The 22,043-nt window shown below is 56.6% G+C and overlaps 1 long non-coding RNA gene across 3 annotated transcripts; it reads right to left on the minus strand.

Moving 5' to 3' along the window:
- Nucleotides 1-18,928, minus strand: LOC105260921. Of its 3 annotated transcripts, none has more exons than XR_006585110.1 (4): nt 18,661-18,928; nt 7,905-10,411; nt 5,967-6,089; nt 1-3,381 (listed from the first exon to the last, which is right to left on the minus strand). It is a non-coding gene; the product is annotated as an uncharacterized LOC105260921 (long non-coding RNA). The 3 variants fall into 3 exon arrangements; XR_002145000.3 differs by having other exon boundaries at nt 7,905-8,143; nt 18,661-18,890; XR_002144997.3 differs by lacking the exon at nt 7,905-10,411 and having other exon boundaries at nt 18,661-18,886.
- Between the last annotated feature and the right edge of the window lie 3,115 nt (nt 18,929-22,043).

Raw genomic sequence — 22,043 nt, forward strand, 5'->3', positions numbered from 1 at the left:
CATGACCTGAGCTGAAGTCGGACCCTCAACTGACTGAGCCACCCAGGCGCCCCTCTTTTTCTTTTCTTTTTTTTAAACCAGCTTTGTCGAGATGTAATCCACATGCCCCCCCCCCAATTTAAACGTACGACGAAATGGTTTTTAATATGTTCACAAAGTTGTGCCACCACTGTCGCAATTAATTTTAGACCACGTCCTCACCCCCAAGAGAAACCCCTTCTCCGTTAGCCCTCGCATCTCCCACCAGCCCTGCTCTGGGCAGGCCGCTTCTGTCTTTGCAGAGCAGCCTGGGCTCACCTGATACGGTGGCCCCATCCCCACCTTTACCCGCTGCTCATTCGAGCCAGACGGCACCTTCAGGGTACTTGTGTGGACTTCCTGCTCCGGCTCCTCCCGACTCCCCAGCCATCCTTCTCAGACATCCTTCTGGAACGCTCCTATCGCCTCCACGCTTACGAGCCTGAAAGCGCTCACCCTCCTTCCGGCTGAATTCCCAAACCCTCACCGAAGATCACGAGGACCTCTTCCTCTTCTCCGGTGCCCACCACCTCTGGACTCTTAGGGGGTGCTCCCCCTCACGCCCCCTGCTGACTCCTCTCCCAGTGCTCCGTGCCTACTCAAAAGGCTGCTTTTTCTGGGAAGCCCTCCTCCACCGCCTCAGACATCAGGACGCCCTGGTCAAGGTCCTCACACATGCTGTGTCCACTTTCTAATCCTGTGTCACACGTGGTGTGCAATTCTCTTTTCCGACCTCCCCCACTTGTGGGCTGTGTGGCCCACCTGTGAGGGAAGGGACCCGGCTGGCTGGGCTCACCACTGAAGGTAGGTTCCCCCGTGTAGACGCTCATTAAGCATTGGTTGAATGGCTGAATTGTTTTCCTCAATCTGTTTCTTTCCGGGGTCAGGCTGCAAATGGCATCTGGGCCCGACTGGGCTAGTATCCAGTTCCCCAGGGAGAGCACCCACATTTGTGGGTTTAGGGGTGTCCTTGCTGCGGTCTTTGTATGTGATACTGGGCCCCAGGGAATGCCATTTGGTGGATGAATGAATGGCCACGGAGATAAATTGTTTTTCTGTTGAGAGCGGGCTTGGGTGGGAACCTCTGAGTGAGCAGGCAGAGCTCCCTCGGTCCCTCCTGCCCCGCCAAGTTCTCGGGGAACCCCCAGAGGACCTTCCTGCGTTGCTGGATGTCTACTGTGGTGGCCTTGATATGTGGCGACATGTGGTGCATGACGTATACTTTCAGAGATATCTGAAGGCATAAGAGGGGAGGCAGTGGGTATCCTCTCCTTAGCAGAGAGCAAAAAACCACACACTTCCTTAAAAAAAAGAAAAAAAAAATGTATCTCCTGTGCCTCTATCAGAAATCTGAAATTTGGCCCAAATCAAAAGAGTCTCTCTCTCTGGTCTGCCACTTGGAGCAGCTCAGTCCCCACGGCCTCCTGAGAGGGACAGCCCCAACCTGAGGTATTCCCAGCCAAAGAAATGCCTTTCTCTAATATGGAATTCTCCTGTAGGAACTCTTCCCAAACTGCATTTAGCTGGGGAATGATTCCAACAACCCACCTTCGGGGTCCTGGGCCGCCCACAGCCTGTCCATGCCACTCTGCCACCAGCCCTGCGAGAGAACGTGCCGGGCCTGACAGCTTGAAGGTTTCAGTAAGAAGCTGGGGGCCGGGGGCTGTCCCGACAAAGTGAACTTTCCAGGGCCCCGGGAACCAAGCTGATAAAGCCAGCCTCCCGCGTCCCTTGCTGCACAACTCTTTCTGAAGCCTTCAGCTGCCCACCTTTGGCGTCCCTGCGTCCTCCCCTCGGGTCTCAGGCCTCAGGCCCAGGCCCTTGCAAGCCACGTACCAGGGGGACGGTAGTCACACCGCCTGGGGCTCGCTCTGCTTTTTCTTGCCTTCGTCTCCTCGTCACGAGCAGTGTTAGAGTTTCTCATGAACGGTAGCGATTTGTACGTACCTATTGCCAGTGACTCGTGTTCAACGTAAAACTATTGTGCCGGTTTGCAGATGTGGCAAAAATACGAAAGGGGGCGTCTGCGTGACTGCAGCTCGGGGAGCTGCGCCCCGTGACGCTGGACCTTCAGGACAGCTGGTGAGGCCGGCAGGGGTATGTTGTGACCTCCACGCGGGGGACTGGGACGGGGAGGAGATGGTTCTGTGGGCACAGCCTGGCTCGAACCAGGGGAGGCGTGGGCTGTTTCTGCACATCCCATTAGGCTCCGAATATTGTGGCCGAGAGAGCCCCCCTCCTGGGTATGGAAACAGGAAGTAGATGGGAGGCAGGCCCATGTTCCCGTGGGAGAAAGTGATGCAGGGACAGGGCTCCATGAGCAGCCTTTGGGGGAAGCTGTTTGCTTCTCCTCTGGCTATAGGCTGCGTACTTCCGTTCCTTGTAGCTAGGAAAATCACAGTGACGCCGACTGTAATAAGGACAGTCATTTGTTGGCTGTTTTAATTGTGCTAATCCCCTCGTATCCCCAAGGCTCTGTGAGAAGGGAATTTTCCAAGGCCACGGAGTTAGGAGCTGAGCTGGGTTCCTAACTCAGAACAGCCAACCCCGGCTCCCTCGTCTTAACCTCTATGCCGAATGTCTCCTCCCCTGGCCAATTTACCAATCCTTTGGGTTTGAGACAGGGTCTCACCATTTCACCTCCCCATCCAGCAAGCCTAGGGTGACTTCTATGTGCCGAGGGGAGGTGGGACTGATGTCCTTGCCCTGGAGGAGTGCAGTCAGGCTGAGATGGAAGAAGAATGTCCCTGGCAAGGTGAATAGGGCACAGATCCAAGTGGCACCAGGGACAGCCTAAGAAAGGACTGCCAAGGTCTTAGAGGACAAAGAGGTTCCCGCCCCAGGGGGGGAGCTGGGAGGACTTCCTGGAGGAGGAGGTGGTAGGCTGGGAGGAGGGGCAGAGATGCAGGAAGCATGTCCTCTTGCCCAAGAACTCTTCCCTTGAGTCTCTCTTACTTGTCCAGCAGGCAGACAGTGCTGGCCCTGACCCCTGGTCTCCTTCAGATGAGAAGGAGGTCGACAGCCCTCCTATTCCACTTACCCCACCAGAGGCTCCTTCTTACTCTTGGTCCCCAGTCAGGAGACAGCGGGCCATTTGGGAGACCTGAGTTCTACCGGTGTGGTCACTTCTCCCACGTGCTTCCCCTCTCTGTGGCTCCCTTTCCCCTGTGTCCAAGGAGACACTTGAGCAGGTGGCCTTAGACTCATAGCGGGCGGATTCTTACCTGGTGCCGGCTGTTGGCAATCTGCGACGTTGCTCCCAGAAACGGGCCAATTTCCCCTCACTGCTCCCTACTGTCTTCAGGAAATGTCGCCAAGCCCAGCCCGGGGGAGCCTCTGTCTTCTTGGGAAGCTCTGGGGAGGCTGGGAAGGAGAAAATAAACAGTGGCTGTCTGGGTTTTCTCGCCAGGCCCAAGTGAGGAGGCCTCCCCAGCTCCTTCCCTTATATGGGCAGGCTGCTCTGGGCCAGAGCCGTCACTGTCACTGCACTCCCCCACCCTCCACCACCACTGAGGGCTGGGGGCCACTGCTGGGCACCTGGGCCTCTGGTGCTGCCGAGGCTGCGGCAGGGCTTGAAGGTACGGGGTGGGTCCCAGGATATGTCTCCATAGTTGCCTCTATTGCTTAGCCGCCTGTCGTGGCCTCTAGGCTACTTGGGGTGGAGCCCGTGGGGAGGATTTTTTTTTTTAATGTTTATTCATTTTTGAGAGAGAGCGTGAGCGGGGGAGGGGCAGAGAGAGAGGGAGACACAGAATCGGAAGCAGGCTCCAGGCTCTGAGCTGTCAGCACAGGGCCTGAGGCAGGGCTCGAACTCACGAATTGTGACATCGTGACCTGAGCCAAAGTCAGAAGCTTAACCTAACGGACTGAGCCAGCCAGCCCCCTCCCCACCCCCCCACCCCCACCGTGGGGAGGATTTATACTGGGATGAGGGGTGGAGGAAGAGAGTTTCTACCTGGTCCCGACTTAATCCCCAACTCGCACTGTGACCTTGGCCAGGCCTTTTCCCTCTCCCACCTCTGTGTCTCCCTGTGTCAAATGAGGGTATGGAAAGCACTAACTAATCCTCATGGTGAGTCCCACGAAGGGGAGCTTCTGTACCTCCATTTCGCAGAAGGGAAAACAGGCTTGGCGAGGCCAGCTGGACTAAGGGTTTGAACTTGGGGCTGTCGGCCTTCAGGGTCTGTGTTTGGAATGGGCTGCTTGCCAAGGCTGCTCTCGCTGTAATATTCAGCCGATCACCTGTGCCATATGCAAAAGGCATCTATCTACTGGTGCCGCTCCCTCAGAAGACCGGGGGCCCCCCAGTGCCCAGCGGCCAAGCCCAAAGGAGCCTGACCTGTTTAGCGATGGGCGCACCAAGGCGTTCATCCCGGTGTTCCCAGCACCCCATTCGGGGCTGGAGCAGACTCAGGGCTCACGAAAGGGGAGCTGTGGAATCCCTGAATAGCAGACGTCAGCAGTCACATCTGTGCCATGGGCACAATCTCTCAACTCCCAGGGCCACTCTCATGATGGAACAAAACGATGCACGAGAACGCACTGAGATGTCACCTTTATAATCGGCATTGTCTCTGTTCATAAGCTCCTTTTTCTCTCTCTCTTGTGTCTTGTCCCCAGGCCATCTTCTCCCAGGCTGACCAGTTCTCGCCTGCCCAGCTGTGGGACTGACGAGGATGGGTCTGCTGGGAGCCGGGGCTCTGGGCCCTGGCGGCAGTGATCACGGGAGAGGCTTTGGGAAGGGAGGTGGGAGGGGAGGAGGGGACGGGCTGCTGGGAACAGCTCAGAGACGAGCCTTGCACAAGCACCGACATCCTGTGTGCTCTTGGGCCAGCCCATCCGTCATCCCGGCATCCTCTCAGACCCCCGGCCCTCTTCCTGGGGGCCCAGGGGCAGGTCTCCAGGATGGAGGACAGACTGTCAGCGTGGCCGAGGGACAGCAGCTGGCCGCCCCGCAGGTCTGCTCAGTGTCGGAGCTGGACAGTGCAGGCGGGGGGGGGGGGGGGGAGGGGAGGAGCGGGGAGATGTGTCTGCAGCCCTCCTAATCCAATTTGTTCAGGCCAGGGCTCTGACGCTCATTGGCTAGCGAGTGAGGGCCCGGGGGCGTGTGCTGTGCGGGGGCCCACGTTTGCTCGCACAAACGAGCGTGGGGCGTGTGCAGAGGTGAACAGGTGTGCTGCGTTATATAAGCCAGGCCTGGGCCTCGTCACCTGTCCTGGAGCGTCAGCTCCCTGCCAGAGCCCTGCCTCCCCCTCTCCCGCCATCAGGTCTTTGTCCGCTTTTTCCAACCCTCCTGAGACCCGGTGCCAGAACCCCGCTCTGAGAGTGAGCGCCTCGGCTTCTCTCTGCCTCCGTGTCTCTACCTGCCTCAGGGAGCTGGTACCTCACCCCTGCCTGCTCCACCCGCGGGGAGTGAAAGCTGGCGAGTGTTGAAGAATGTGGTAGAAGGGACGAAAGCTATGACGGGTTTCTTGGGCTTCGCCGCGTGCCCAGCAGCGGGCACACGCCTGACCTCACAGACCCTTTCGAGGCCCTGTGAGCTGGTTATCACCAGGCTCACCACGCCCAGGTCTGTCTGCTTCTAGAGCCCCACCCTGTGTACTCCTTCCCAGGGAATTCTGCTGTCCTCCCCCAAGGCTGTGGTTCGCCGTAGCGCAGAGGCTTTCCTTGCTAGCTTGTAGGGAGCGTAGGGTGGGGTGGATTTCTAGCTCCGGCTTGGTTTTCCCTTCTCTGACTTCACTTCTTTTCTCCTACAACCCACATGTAGCAGCTTTGATGGCCCGCACCCCCTCCGTCAGCAGGGCCTTCCTTCGACTCTTCCCAGTGCAAGGCCTGGTTTCCTGGTCATTCTGAGGGTCGGGATGGGGAGGTATCCTGGGGCGCAGGGCTGTTGCGGGAGCCCCCAGTGGCAGGGCTGGGGCTGTGGAAGGCGTGGGGGAGGCACTCACAGCTCTGTTTTCAGGGCCTTTGCCGCCTGCCCTCCTCTCTGGTCCTCAGGAGGCCCTCTCTGGGGTGCTTGCTCGTCCAATGTCAGCGTTGCAAGAGTGGCTCCCACCGGCCAGTGCCCTTGCCTGAAAGAAACAAAGATACAGCCTTTCAGAAGGAGGCTGGGGAGCCCTGTGGCCAGAGCCCTGCCGTCTGTAGGTCCTGACTGGGCTTCCGGGCTCTGAGGGACTGAATATGGGCCTGGCTTCCTGCTTGGTCCCCAGAAGTCTGAGGCTGAGGCTGTTAGGATCTTCCACGCTCCAAAGAGCCTGCTCCCCAGTCCCTAGGCAGCCACTGTCCCCACTTTACCTGCCCGGCTTTCCAAGGGAGTGTTCTGAGCGGCTCTAAGCTTCAAGAGCAGCAGGGGCCACGGTCCCTTCCCAGCACACTAAGGCCCCAACGCGAAACAATGGGTCTGGAAGAAAGTTTCCCAGAGGACCCTCTGACCAATGGCTCCACCTCCGGCCTCAGACGTCAGAAAGCAGCCATTTAGGGGTAGGTCCAAACTTTGGGTTACCACAGTGGCCAAGGCCGAGGGGACAGCCCTTGGGCTGCCCGTGACCGCTTCGAGCTGCACAAGGCTTTCACCCTGCAAAGTGCTTCCTTCCATAACTGAAGGTACCACCTCCGCCAGGGGTAGGAGTAACTTCCCCGCTTAACCGAGGTTCTCAGTGGCTCTGCAGTGTGCCCAGCGTCATCCACTGGCAAGAATCAGAGGGAAGCTTGAACCCAGGGCGGCTCACGCTCCATCCAGCCTGAGCGGCGGCCTGCTGGATGACCCCGAAACAAAGCTCACATCGTTACGGTCATTGCAAAAGCCGCTGTGCCCTCTGCTGGCTTTGCTCACTTCCAAGAAACACGAGGGCCTGGGAATGGGCCACATCTGGGAGCCAGATGGCACCACAGTGGGAGAGGGCTGAGCTCGAAGCTCCTCGCAAGCACAGGAAACCGTGCCCACAGCCAGGTCCCCCTGGAGGGGCTTCCTTGCCCTCAGCTCCCCTTCCTTGCTCCCTCACGCATGTACACGGATTGCAGCCTGTGTCCTCCTTGGACTCCAGGGTCCTGGGATTTCCACCATACGTTTGCAAAGAACAGAGAACCCAGGCCCTGCAGCCAGGCAGGTCTGCACCGAACCTCCCCCTAGCTCTTTCTAGCTGTGTGACCAAGAGCTGGTGGCTTCACCTCTCTGAACTTGGTCCCCGACCTCAGGCTTGTTTGTGAAGGTCAGCTGAGGTCCGTGTCAAGTGCAGGCGCAGTTGCTGGCATGTAGGGAGCCCACATACATGGCTGCGTTTCCATTATGAGCCCGGGGCTGGACCCACAGTGAGGCATAGGCTTGGGAGGGAGGGAAGCAGGAAGGATGGGGGCAAAGGTCCAGAGAGGCATCCACAGAAGATGTGGATGCTGGGGTGGGAGCCACCACGTGGGGCCCCTTTCCATGTCCCCTCTGTGATGCGGCTTCTCCGGGCCTCTGTTTCCCAGGGCGCCCTCCCACCCCCTTGACACCCCAGCGGAGTTCACTAGCCTCACACGCTCCCTACTTCCTCCCCAGGGAAGGCTGCTGCTGGGGACTTTTGAGCAAGCCCTGGGAATGCAGTTTGAGGCTGAACTGAGAGTGATGGAGGAAGAGAGGGAGAGGAAGGGGGTTCCACCTGCCTGGCCCCTAATACCAAGCCTGGTGCTCAGGCCCCGGGAGGTTGGGGGCTAGAGGACCCCCGTGCTTCTCATTCACCGTGACCTTCCAGTGAGAACAAAGGCAGGGACACACAGTGACAGTTACAGTAGCCACCACCCACTTACGCCGGGACCTGCTGTGATCCTAACAAGAGCTTTCGACGCGCCCCACGCTCGCTAAGTGCTTTGCACTGGCTTTCTCACAATCACGTAGAGGAGTTGTGTACCGTTTTCACTCCCATTTTCCAGACGGAGAAACTGAGGCTCGCAGAGGTCATAGCGCTCCCTCAAGGTCACACGGCCGGTGAGCGTCAGGCTCAGGATGGGCTTCGGCCAGCCCAACACGCGTTTTCACGGCTGCCCCGTGAGACCCGACTATCCCCGGCGCCATTTTTATAGAGCGACAGCCTGGGTGAGTGTCTCACGGCGTTTCGTCAGGCCTGTGTTCACTGAGGTGGACACGGGGCTGTGGGCAAAGAAGCATTTGCAGAGTAAACGGAGGTGTGCGGACCCCGGCAAAGGTGCACATCTCCAGAAGCAGGGAGGCTTTCCATTTTCGTTATGCCTCTAGTACTTCTCCCTAGCGTGCTGTCTGTTTATTTTATTTTATTTTTTTTCAACGTTTATTTATTTTTGGGACAGAGAGAGACAGAGCATGAACGGGGGAGGGGCAGAGAGAGAGGGAGACGCAGAATCGGAAACAGGCTCCAGGCTCCGAGCCATCAGCCCAGAGCCCGACGCAGGGCTCGAACTCACGGCCCGCGAGATCGTGACCTGGCTGAAGTCGGACGCTTAACCGACTGCGCCACCCAGGCGCCCCCGTGCTGTCTGTTTAAAACCAACCAACCGCAGTAAAGGGATTAGTTCTCCCTTCTGCCCTGTCCACTTTGCAAAGAAGTGGGGCCTCCAGGGTCCCGGTTTGCTGGCTCTGAGCGACGCTCTCTGGATACTACAAATGCTGGTTTCTTCTGGAGCGTGCTGGTTGGGAAGAGCAGCCGGTTAGAATCCAGGTCACCTGTGGACACGCGGTGTGATTGCGGAAAGAGCCTTCCCCTCTCTGGGCCTCACTGTGATGTGGTGGGGAGGGGACCGGACTCCATGGTATCCCACTGGGGGGGATGGCTTGACCCCAGCCCATCCCCTTGGTGTTAGTGTTGTCAGTGTGCTGGGAGGTGGACGGTCTGCATGGATCTCCACGGAGCGAGAGGGAAGGGGCACCGAAGGTTGAGGCTGGAACTCCCCCGCTGGCTCTGACTCGCTTCCCCCGCTAGCCCACCCTATGCTCAGCCCAGAGCAGGCCACAGGGACCTGGGCCAGGTGGCTTTTCTGCAGCAGGACTCAAAGTCTCAGAACGTTAGTGCTGGAGGCAACCTCGTCTCGCGCCCATTGCTCGGATGAGGAAAACCGAGGTACGGAGAGGAGAAGCAACCCGCTCAAAGTGATGCAGTCCGAGGCCCAGCTGGGACTGGCTCTTTCTACTCACAGAGGGATCCTAATCTGTTAGATCTTAACAAAGAGGCCCTGGGAGGGAGGCGGGAGAGAGGGGGCCTTTAAGTTCCTTTGGCTTTGAAGATGGAATAATCATGACTTCCTTTTCTAAATATCTTTTGGCCCTTCCTAGAACCAGATGGCGGATGTTTGGAATTTATGTTGTAAATAGTGTTTAAGAAGGGGATGGGGGTGAAGATGTGTTACTTTCTCCATCTTCCAAAAGCCGGATCTGAAGGAGGGGATGGGGGGGGAGGGGAGCTGTGTATGAGATGGGGGAGAAGAGAGAGGAGACGGGGAGGAAGAGGGAGGAGTCATTGACCGAAGGGCAAGAGGGAGAGAGGCAGGGAGAGGAAGAAAGCGAGTGAAGACGGGGTGAGGGGTGAGAAGAGGGGCAGAGGGAGAGAAGGCGGGCGAGGGAGATGGGGAAGGGGCTCCCCGGGCTGCAGGCTCCCACAGGCTCCATCTCAAGTCCAGGAGCAAACCCTTGAGTTTTCTAAAAATAGCTCAGCTTTTCCCCCAGCGGGGCTGGCAGCAGGGACGGGGAGAGAGGCACGCTTGCCCTTTTATGGTAAGAAAAATTCAGATCCCCAGAGGGGGAGTTGGGCCAGGAGCCTGTAGTTCTGGATGAGGCCCAGCCCTGGGGTCCAGGGTGGGACAGTCTGGGTGAGGGCTGTGACTTGGTGGGATGTCCTGGCCGGTTGGGGGGAGTGGGAGGAGGGTAGCTCCATCGTCTGTGAAGAGAGGGCTGGGGTGGCCACACTGGAAAGCCCTGGGGTCCTGGTGGAGCCCCAGTGATGGAGTGCAAGACCTTAGAGAAACATCTGGTCCACGCCATCTCCCTGTTTTTAGAAGAAACTGCATCCCAGAGAGGGAAAGAGACCGTGTGGACGTTTGGGGTGTCAAGGTAAATAGATCCCAGGCTCACGTGTGGATGGCTAACATGCCCACTACTCTAAAGGGCAGCGTGGTTAGTGGAGAGAGCACTGGTCTGGGCATCGGGGGACCCAAGGGCCCACTTCCCATTTGCACATGGTTTGCTGTGTAACCTTGAGCAATATGCTGAACCTCTCTGGTCTCTGATTCCCCCGCTGGGGTGATCTTCAGGGCCGTTCCAGCTTCTTGACTCTCTGGGAATTCCGAGGCTGGACAGCAGAGCTTGGGCACAGAGGATGCTGCTCCCCGTAGCGGGGAATCTGCAGGTTGCTGTTTTCGTCCTGGTTGACTTCCTGTGCTCAGGCAAAAGCTTAGATGGATCGAGACAGGGAGAGAGGAGGGGAGACTGAGGCAGATCATGGGTGGAATCTCTGACTGTTTAAGCTGGTTGGGTCCAGCCCCGCTCTGAACACACTGAGGCCAGAAAAGACCTCATACTCATGGTCATGCTCAAGGTCATATGGAGGGTTGAGGCAGAGCCAAGAATAGAACCAAGGGCTTCCCCTCCCAGCCTTGGGCTCTTTCCTCTGCAGGAGGCCCCCCGTCTGCAGCAGCTGACAACGTGAGGGACTATCTCTGGACAGGAAAAGAGTGTTCCTGAGCAGAGCAGTTCGAACTCAAGATACACCGTCATCTTTTGACTACTTCTTGGGGATAGTTATGTCCTGGGGGGGGCACCTGCCTCTCTTCTGTCCCCTTCCCTTGGCTTTGAGGACCATATCGTAGCTTCCATCTCTGGATACAGGCAGGGAAGAGGCAAAGAAGGATGCACCGGGCTAGGCGGCCACCCTGGCAGTGCGATCTTGGGCAAGTCCCTCCCCCACCCCACCCCGCTGTTGGCCTCAAGGTTCCACATCTATGACACGCTCTTGTTAGGTCCCTTTTCGCTCTAACAGGATAATGACACTATGAGTTTAAAATTCAACACCAGGAATGATGACTAAGCCTCTGCTAGGATCGCCAGGGTGAGCGAGAGGGATTCAGTACTACTCTGTAGCTTTATAGTCCATTGAGGTGGGGACCCAGTGCCCAAGGTTCCTGGGAACCCCAATTCTGAACCCGGGCTGATTCTCTGACCCCAGCCTGAACCCAGAACTCACGGAGCTCTGGTGTCACTGCCGAGGCCCGGCTGTCCCCGTGGCTCTGCCCTGGCCTCTCTCTACTCTTTCCCACACGGCTGCCCTATGTGGTTCCCCTTCCTATCTGCCCACGGCCCATCTCTGCACACCCAGCCTTTCTGTGACTCAGCCCAAAGAGGCTTGCTTTCCTCTCACAGCCTCCTGTGACACCCCCACCCACTGCTAAGGGAAAAGAGGGACAGGAAAGAAATAGGGACAAAAATAAAGCGTCTTGTTCTAAATTGGAAGCTTCCCTGTGACCCTCCTGGAATTTCCATGTAGACTCTTGGGGGCGTGTGAACAGAGCTCCCAGGGACCCGGGCCCCCTCTGCCTCATTCTTGCTGGGGTGGAAGGCCATCGGCTGAATGCTCCCTGGAGACCCAGTCTTACAAGCAGGCTCCAGGTCTCCCTGGTCAGGCCTGGTGGGTTCCCTGGGAAGGACAAAAAGCAGCAGTGGGGTGAAAGGAAGTGGAGGGGAGGAGGGTCCCCAGAGGGCCTTTGTGAAGTCAGGGCAGAACTGATGTCATGCCTAGCTGGGAATCCGACATCCAGGCAGCAGGGGAGTTCAGTCCCAAGGCAGCCAGGGCTGTGATGTGAAGTTCCAGGCTGGTGGTGGGAAAGGCCACGAGGCTCAAACTCTTCTAACTTGATTTCTCTCCACAGTGTCCGTGCTGAGCTTGCATACCTCTGGGGATGGGGAGCTCAATCACCTCATCTCTCTTTGGACAGACTCTTGGAGACTCCTTCCTAATATTCCCACTGACACCTGCCCCTCTGGGACTGCATGTCCTGTCCTTTAAGGTTACAAAGAACAAGTGTCTGTTCCCTAGAAAGCTCTTTGGAGGTTTAAACATGGCGACTACAGCTCTCGGGCTCCCTACCCTTCCTAATCCCACCCCAGGTCTCCTATCCCATTATTTGATATCTCAGAGTCACTAATGCCGAATTCCCAGGGCTCTCCCCTGCGCTGGGGCTCTTGGCCTGACGGTGTTGGGGAAAGGATACAAGCAGGCTAAATAAAGAAAGGGACTCCCTCCCGAGACAGATACCAAGAAGGACATCTACCACTTAATGGCATTTTGGTTGCAGGCTATTAAGGCCGCTTCGCCGTCCAACCTTCCCCACTTGGCCAGCCTCAGATCTCACCCGGCTTTAGACCTACCCTCCGTTCCGGTCAAATGCGCTTGTTTGCTGTTCTGAAAATGCCCTCCTAGTCCCGCCTCCATACCTTCGCACACAGAACTCTCGACGTGGAAAGCCTTCCCTTCTCCTCGCTGTCTATCCAGAGCATGCCATGCTGCTCCGACCACCCCTACTCCAGGTTCTCCCTCCCTGACAGTCCAGGCAGCCACCATCACCCATGGGATGACCCAAGCGATCTCCCTTCCAGCCCAAATCATGGAGCATCACAGCCTAAAGGGCCCGGAGGGACAGCGGAACTTAACCCAGTGTGTTAGCTGCAGAGCTGGGGTCCGAGTCCTAGCCTGATTCCCTTTATCACCATCTTGCCCCAGTTTATCTCAGCCGACACCCCTGGATTCAATGGGGTTGTCAGGTCACATGCCTGAGGTCTGGCAGGCTCCGGGGAGACAGGCCAGTGGCCTCTGAGCCTGGCAGACCAGCCAGGGGTGGTGCCCTGGCTGTTACAGATGCCATCCCGAGGCGGCAGCCTCCCTCTGGACACTTCAGCCCCATCCTTGTTTGCCGAATGAAGAAGAGGAGGAGGAAGAAGAGGAGGAGGAGGAGGAGAGGAGGGGGGAGGAGAAGGAGGAAGAAGATGGTACAGGGTGGAAGCTAGTGGCAGTTGAGCAGTGTCCCAGTTAAGGTCACTGGGGCCAGTGTGTTTCCCAGTTCGGGGCTTCTCCTTCTCCCTGGAAGCATGGCTTGGGGCAGAGGAGGGCCATTCAGGAAGGGACCTAGGCTTGCGGCCCATACCGGTGCTCAGGGAGGGCTGAGGTGAGGCTGCTTCTTCCAGCCTTGGTCTGGCTCACTGCCCCCTCCTCAAATCTCTGCTGGGTGGTGTTGGGTGAGGGGCACCCAGGACTGATGGGCCCTCCCAAGGGTACTCAGTCCACACTACGGGGTGCTCATTGGCCAGAAGGATGGTTTGGCCAAGGTTTGCATTTTTGCCCTTGAGCAAGTGTGTGGATGGAGAGGGGGGGAGGATGGGGGTGGGGCAGGGGGAGCTCCATCTATCCCCTCACCATAACAATACTTAACCTAGAAGGAGGCACCAGGCTTCAAACGGTCTCCTTTCCAAATGCCTAGTCGGTCCCATCAGGCAAGCCAACTCTCGCTCGCTGACTCAGTGGGGCGGCGCTGGAGCTACGGGCACGGGGTCCTGGAGCCAGCCAGACCTGGGTCTGAGCTCCAGCTTGGCCTCTTACGAGCTGTGTGACTTCAGGCAAATGACTACCTCTCTCTGAGCCTCTGGGACCCCAGAGAGGGGCCAAGGGCTGGGCGCCTGGGAAGACTCGGCAGGCGGCAGTTGGTGTTTTTGCAAGAACAAGGGCAGTTTATCCCCCCCGAGGGAAGGAAGAGTTGGAGCCCACTACGGCGCCTCCTTCCCTCCCAAAGAAGCTGCCTTGAGTACAACGGTTCCAGTTACCCGCGCTCAATGGCGGTCCGTGCAGAAGCAGGTGACCCGCCTTCCGAAGTCGCCTCAGAAGGTCAGCCTAAGGCTGTGTCACAGCGCCTGTGTCATCAGGTAGGCACTTTCCCCTCTCACATCATCACAAAGAGAGTGAGTGCAGTACGATAAGATATTTTGAGAGAGACGCCACACTCACAGAAGTTTCATTACAATACATTGTGATAATTGGTCTGTGTTATTAGTTATTGTTAACGTCTTACTGTGGCTAACTTCTAAGGTAAACTTTGTCACTGGTAGGTGTGCATAGGAGAAACACAATATGTACAGGGTTCAGCGCCCCCTGCGGTTTCAGGCATGCCCTGGGGGTCCTGGAGCAGACCCTGTGTGGACGAGCTGGACGGCTCCTAGCACATTTTAGCAGTTATTTGTTACCGGCCACTTGCTCTGTGCCCGGTCACTGATCTGAGGGCCTCATGCGTTTGAGCCCGTTTAATCCAGGCAACTCAGTAACCTGAGGAGACAGGAATTCTTATCACGCCCCCTGTCACACAGATGCTACGAGAAAGATCTGGAATTCAAACCCAGGCAGCCTGACTGCCATTCGGCACCTTTAACCACCAGCCTCTTGCATCTTTCTTTTTTTTAATGTTTATTTTGAGAGAGAGAGAGAGAGACAGAGTATGAGCGGGGGAGGGGCAGAGAGAGAGAGGGAGACACAGAATCCAAAACAGGCTCCAGGCTCTGAGCTGTCAGCACAGAGCCTGACGTGGGGCTCGAACTCATGAACCGTGAGATCACGACCTGAGCCGAAGTTGGAGGTTTAACTGACCGTGCCACCCAGGCGCCCTCCACCAGCCTCTTGTATTTTAAACCTGTTCTGGCAGCCATCTGACACCGCCCCCCCGCCGAATCCCAGTCCCCTCTTCACCTGGGCAAAGAGTATCACCCCACCTCTGAAAGCCCCTTCACTCAGGAGTTGGCCTCAGTTTCCTCATCTGGACAAAAGGGGCCCGGATGAGTTGGTCTCCACGGGCCATGGGAATAGGTGATTCATGCTGTGCGCTAAGGCAGGTTTTGAATTGGAGAAAAGGTTTCTGGTGGAGAAGCGTGGCTGCCAATAAGTCTCTTTTGCAAGCGGGGAGGGGGCCGCCTCTGTGGCCCTCGTATGTGTGGTCAAGTCCCGCGGGGCCTGTCTAGACAGGCCGCCCGGAGATGGCAGCCCCCACGGGCTCTTTCCCCCAAATTCCTGCAGATGATCGGGCAGGCGGCCTCTGGTTGGAGCGTAGCCGCCTCACACCGCTGGGCCGGGGGAAGGCCGCGTGAGCAGTGCTCATCCTGCCCCAGGGCCTCCAGGGTGCTCTGCGGCTTGGCGCATGGAAGGCGGCCTTCTAGACACCCATGTGGACAGCGGCGAGCAGAGTTTTGTTCTTTTTCATCCTTTTTTTTTTTTTAAAGTAAACTCAAGGGGGCGCCTGGTGGCTCAGTCAGTCAAGCCTCCCCTCTTGATTTCAGCTCAGGTCATGATCCCGTGATTGTGAGATCGAGCCCTGTGTCAGGCTTCGCGCTGCCCCTCCCCTGCTCACGCTCTCCCTCTCCCCCCCCCCCAAAAAAAAAAGAAAAGAAAAGAAATCCGACCATTTTAAGTGTTGTGAAGGCGGGGGATGCTTGTATGCAACTGGTAGGAGTGCAACTTGATTCAGCCACTTTGGAGGATGAGCCAGTGCTCTCCTGTAAAGTTGACCAGGCATGTAGGCCAAACCCCAGCAATCTCTCTCTCAAGGTATAAATTCCAGAGAAACTCCGGCTCACAGGCACCAGGAGACGTGGACAAACGTAGTCATAACAGCAACCATCAGAAAAAGCCTTCATCACAGTTTTTTGCACGACCCCACTGCCCTGTGCCCTGGGGACTATTCACTTGGAAGACAGTGGTTGAGGCAGGACCCAGGCATAGCCCAGCGGTGAGGACCTCGGAGACCATCTCCCTAGCTCCTCAGGACTCGCACGGGGAATCAGATACAGCCCCGAGGGTTCGCGGTGACACTGGGCCTGGAACTTTCTATTCCCCAGAGCGATGTGTGTCAGCTCTTTCCCACAACTGGCCACTCTGGGAAAGGGCTGATTTTGCCCAGAGAGCTGCAGTGTGGCTCTTAGCGAGTCGGGACAAAGTCCTTTCTATCCTGGGGCAGCCGTGGGGCTGAGGAAAAAACAGTGGCTTTGAAACGAACTAGAACACTTGGCTTCAAGTTCTGGCGAGATCACCGTCTTAGCCAATCTCCTCTCTGAAATGGGATCCCTCCTCCCTGCTTCGAGGTGTTGCGGTGGGCAAGCCAAGAGCGTGTATTTTGGAGCTGCGGACTAGGTTCAAATCCCCTCTGCCACTTTCCTAGTTGTGTGACCTTGGGTGAGCTCCAGCGGTTTCCTACTCTATAAATTAGGGATAACGAAATGATGCTGATTCCTGCCTCTGGCTAATCCTGGGAGGATTAAATGATACTGCAAGTGATTCAGCCTGGTACCTGGCCTCCCAGGAAATCCTCCATGTATATTCACGAGGTCACCCCCACATTGGAGGGTCAGCAGGAAGTTCTGGGGTGGAGTGGCCGAGGGGCAGGGGGTGGGAGACCCCGGGGGGAGAGAGCAGCTGGGGCAGCTGGCACAATACATGTCCAGCCTTAACAATTCGCGAGCTAGGTGACCTTAGGCAAGTCACTTAGCCTCCACGACTCAGTTTCTTCATCTGTCCAATGGGGATCATAATCGCGCCTACCTCACAGGGTTGTTGTGATGATTTAGTGAATTGTTTCATGTAAAGACCTTAGGTAATGGCTGGACCATGGCAATCGCAATATAATTCTCGTATCTGCACCACCACCATGGAGTCCGGGATTGGGGAGTCCGGCTGCTTCTGTTCTAGCCCTGTCATCGGCTCTCTGCATGACCTAGAGCAGTGCTCTCTTATTGGATCCAGTTCCCTCAGCTGTGTTTGTGAGGGTCCTGGCTGCTTGGTCTCACAGCATTCTTAAAACTCTACAGGGGCGCCTGGGTGGCTCAGTCGGTAAGCGTCCGACTTCAGCTCAGGTCATGATCTCGCGGTCCGTGAGTTCAAGCCCCGTATCGGGCTCTGTGCTGACAGCTCAGAGCCTGGAGCTTGTTTCGAATTCTGTGTCTCCCTCTCTCTATGACCCATACTCTCTCTCTGTCTCAAAAGTAAATAAATGTTTAAAAAAAAATTAAAAAACCCACAAAACTCTACATGTGTGGGAGCTCCCCCCAGGAGCTTGCAATGCAGATTCCTGGGGCCCCACCGACGGCTTAACCTCTGGCCTTTGAACTCATACCTGCTGTACCTTCTCTTTTCAGCAACTCTGAGCGCTCCCTGTCTGAGTTTCATTCCCACTTTTCTCTAAACAGAGCTAAGGTCATCTTGCCCCTCGAGAGGAGTAGGGTCCGGTGGTAACATGACACCAGCCCCATTTACCCTGCTCTTGGGTGCCTGTGTCCCTCTCTCTTCATGACAACCAAGTGACGTCAGAACCATACTCATTTTATAGAGGAGGAAGCTGAGGCTTGGGGATAGCAAGTGACTCGCCCAAGGTCACGCGTCTGGGAAGTTGGATTCCAGAGTCTCCTTTGGGACCATTATGGCCTCAGGTCTTATGTGACTAGAGTGGGGTAAGCAAAGGTGGTGGGCGGGCTGGTGTTGGAGGGTTGTGTTCCACTCTGGGCCCCAGATGTGGTCAGAGCATATTCAGAAGAGCGATACTGCCTGCACACCTTCCGGTGCCAATCCCAGGCCTCTGCCCCTGCACAGCCCTGCCTCGCGTGTCTGCTGCCTTCCTCCGAGGCCCCCACCACACCGCGTCACCCCTGCTGAAACCCTCTGCTGTGTGTTCGGCCCTCATGGCACCCCGAGGCCCTGCACCCCCTGGTCCAGAGATCAGCCCCTTCCCCACCAGAGGCTGCAACAGGGCCAGGCTCATCCTGAGGCCTCGGGGCTGTGGGCTGGCCCCCCCCCCCGGCCAAACCTACAGTCGGAGACCCTTCGGCTCCTTTCCGCCACTTGAGGCTCAACCTCTGAACGCTCCCATGGGCTTCAGGCATCTGCGTGGACTCTCAGCTCAGGGACTCGGGTGGGGGGCGGGGGACTTCCGGCACTGGCTGCCCTTTAGGCTGCAGTAGGGTTCCAGAAGCCACATCCTGCATGGAGACCTTGTTGTCCCACGGTTTCGTGGTACGGATGGGAAACTGCAGCCCAGAGAGGGTAGGGTGCCTGCCCAGGGCCACAGGGCCAGGCAGTGAGAGGCAGAGCTGGGGCTGGAGCCCACGTCCCCAGTCCCCAGCCGGCACCCTGGCCTTCCCCGCCCCTCTGCCGGTCTGCTGGAGCCTGCACTGACATAGCTTCGCCTCGGCTTTGCTTCTTGAAACCATTATTTGAAAACAGCTTTCCTTGCCAGGAGCCCCAGGCTTTTAGAACTGTGAAATCAAACCTCCCAGAGCAAGGAAGAAGCAGTGTCTCCAGAGAAGCCGGGGAGATGGGCCCAGGGCCGGCAGGACACGAACGCCGACCGCTCGCTCTGCTCCCACCCCCCACTTAACCACAGCCACAGAGCCCTCCGGGCCAACTGGACCACAGACCCCGCCCATCCGGTCAGGGCAGGGTGAGCACTCAGAGATCGTCCAGTCCAGCCCCTGGACGGATGGGGAAACTGAGGCCCGGAAAGGTGGAAGCGCAGAGCAGGTTAGCGAGAGAGCAAGGACCAGACCCCTGGCTACAGCATGCCCCTGCGGCGGATGCCACAGATGCCCCCTGATTCGCAGACGCCATGTCTGCCACTGGTTCTTACCTCTCCTGGGGTCTGGTCCAGGTGTGGCTCCTTGTGGCCCGGACAGGGGGGGCAGCCCATTTAGGGGACGGTTGGGGGCGTCACTGCTTCTCAACTAACTTGACCGGGCCTCTGGCACCCCTTACCGCCACGGGGCATTTTTAAACGGCTGGCACTGGGCCCCCCTCCCCTCAGCCCCTTGCCCGCTGCTCCTTGGCCACAGAGGGGCCCTCTGCCTTTTACCTTATATGAGCTGAAGAGGCGAGCCTGGTGTTGGGGTGAGGCGGGTGCTGAGTCCTCCCGGGGCCCCCCATTGGCCCGGGCGCCTGCCACGTGACCGCCTCGCCTTGACCTGCCCCCGGTGCCGAATGTTGCTTTTACCCCCTAAGGAAGGAGTGGTTGACAATTTTCATATTTCTTCTAAATTTGGAGATTTCAGACAATGCTGGGAGGCTTGGCTCCAGCTGCCAGAGCCCATGTGGAAGTCATTAAGCCAGAGAAGGGGGGGGGGCGCGGGAGAGAGGGAGGCAGGGAGAGGAGGAGGAGGAGGAAGGGGGACGGAGTTCTGAGACTTGCCAGTTGTCAGCCTGGGAACACGAGCAAACTCCCTGGGAGCTTGCTGTGTGTGAGAATTTCCTTCCTCTTTCCCCACTCCAGTGCCCCAGGACTGGAGAGGGAGTTCTGAGATGTTTCTGGGAACCCCCGGTGGGGAAGACACCAGTCCCGGTTCCTGAGGTCCAGGGTCTGGTAGGAATGGCAGGGGACAGGGGACCAGGAGGAAGCAAATTCCCTCTCCAGAAAGCCGGGGCCCTGATAGGCCAACCCCATGGTTGTGCAAAGGAGGTCCCGGGCCCCAGAGGGGAAGGGCCTGTCCTGTCACACGGGAGGCGGTGATGGTGTAGAGCCTGAATCCAGGGTTTCCCTGCTGGGATGCTCTCTCCCCACTGTCCTAGTGGTCATAAATGCCCTTCTCTCGCCAGTATGCTCCTTCTTTCTCATTAGGCTTCCTATAGAGTCCTTAACATTTTTCATGCCTCAGGGCCTTTGCACTTACAGCTCTCTGCCAGAAGTGCCCTCTCCCCAGAATTTCCCGCAGCTGGCTCCTTCCCCAGCAGCTGGTCTCAGCTTAAAAGTTACCTCTGGGGGAGGCTTTGCCTGGCCGCTGCACTACTCTCTACTATTCCCCTTGCTCCTCTGTGAAATGGGATAATAAAGCCTGCCTTCAGTGCTGCCACGAGGGCCGCGTGGCACCTGCAGTCTTGGGGGACGGGTCAGGCAGAGACTCTGGAATCAGACTCAGACTACGCCCAGCACCACCTCTGCTGTTTCCCAAGGGGACTGTGGGAGGGAGCTTGGGGAAGTAATTTAGCATCTACGAACTTCACTTGCCTCCTCTGCGGAATGGGGCAAGAAACAGCACTTGATGAATTGCCAGCGTATGAGTAAGTGCTCCGCAAATGGGAGATCGTATTAAGGGTTATGATGCCAGACCCGAGTTATGGCAGACGCGCCGTCCCATTTAGGTCATTCCCTTCCGTCCTGGACCAAGAGCATGGGTTCCATTCATAAGCCCATCCCTGGATAGGGAAGATCATGGTCGGGGAAGGCTTGCAACCCTCCCTCCCCGCCCTGCTCTGTCTCCCAGTTTCTCCCTCCAGAGCACCACAACAGATCGCTGGGTAAAAAAAAACCCAGCTGATAGAGCTATCAAAGTGATGGGAAATCCACCTTGGAGATTGTGAAACATACCTTATGCTTCTGTTACTCGTGTGTAACCATCAAGGATTTTTCATCAAGGCAGAAAGGAAAAACAGAGAAAAACTATCAGTGTATGTTGTAGAGAGATCCACCAGTTCCATGGCCGAGAATTCTGTGCCCGGCTGAGCAGTGAGTTGGCTACCTCTGTCATCAGAAAGACCATCACCGGAGGTCAGGACAAGGACTTGAGCGACCCGGAGACAGATCCTAGGACAGGAGGTGTCCCAGCACCAAAATATCTTAAAAGGCTCACTAAATGGCAGCCACGTGTGACTCAGTCTCTGTAAATCTGTCTCCTGCATTTTGAAGCCTGTTTTTATTTCCTCCCATACCCTCTCTTGGGAGTTATGGATGCTTTATGTGTATTAAACACTCTGGGAAGTGGCTTTTTTTTTTTCCCAGACGGTGGCAAAAACAGTCTTGAGAATCCCTGCACTCCCAGAGGAAACAGGTCAATAAGGCCCCGGCTTAGTGTGTGTGAGTAAAGTGTCCTGGGAGGTGAAGAAGGCTTCTTGTTAAGGGGGGGGGGGGGTATGAGCATGGGCTGGGTGAGTTCTGTGCCCCCAGAGCGTGTGTGCAATTAGGGGTAAGGGGAATCCCAACCAGGAGGGTGAACGGCTTAGAGAACAGGAGACTCATGGCACCTGGAAGATGTCTTATAGCTTCTGGTGATCAAGGAAGAGAGTCAGGTGGTATAATTGGAAGCTTCAGGAAGATAGGGTTTAGATCTACATAAGAAGGACTTTTTAAGTTGGTGGAGCCTACCCAAGGATGAAATGGGCAAATGAGCTCTCTTGGTAAAGTGATGAGTTCTCTGTCACTAAAGGAATGCAAACAGAGGCTGGGTGGCAATTTGGCAAGTCCCTTCCAGCCCAGGGATCCTATGAATTTTATCTCACACTTCCCCCAACCTTCCCCTAACCCCCAGCTCTGACTTCGTACTGATCTGACTCGATGAGAGGTGATGGGTTGGGAGATAATTATGGACTGAAAAGGGCCATCACCCCTGAGTTAAAAATCAAGCTTCCTATGTTTTCTTTGGTAGGGGTAAGACTTTTGGTTCATTGCCTGACTTTGATCCTGAGGAGGAAGTCATGGTGAAGAAATGGTTAGAATTGTAATCAAGCCGATTTCTGAAAAACATCATTTCACACACAGCTGTCCCCGGTGTATTATGACACCCATTTGGATGGCAATAATAATAATAATAATACACCCTAGATACTTACATACTTGTACACTGATGTTCGCAGCAGGGTTATTCACAATAGTCAAAATGCGAAAACAACCCAAGGGTCCCTCAGTGGATGAATGGAGAAACAAAATGTGGCCTACACGCACCCCGCAATATCATTCAGCCGTGAAAAAAAGCAAAATTCTCTTCCACCGGCAACATGGGCGAACCTCGAACACATTATCCTAAGTGAAGTAAGTCAGACACAAAGGACACATGCTGTGTGACTCCACTTCTGTGAGATTCCTAGACTAGACAAATTCATGGAGACAGAAAGTAGAATGGGGGTTGTCAGGAACTGGGGGGGGGGGGAGGAGAATGCGGAGTTAATGTTTAATGGGTCTCGAGTCCCTGCTTGGGATGATGAAAAAAGTTCTAGAAGTGGATCGTGGTGATAGTTGCGCAACACTGC

This window comes from Felis catus, chromosome A1, assembly GCF_018350175.1.
Source record: "Felis catus isolate Fca126 chromosome A1, F.catus_Fca126_mat1.0, whole genome shotgun sequence".
NCBI classification, from domain to species: Eukaryota; Metazoa; Chordata; class Mammalia; order Carnivora; family Felidae; genus Felis; species Felis catus.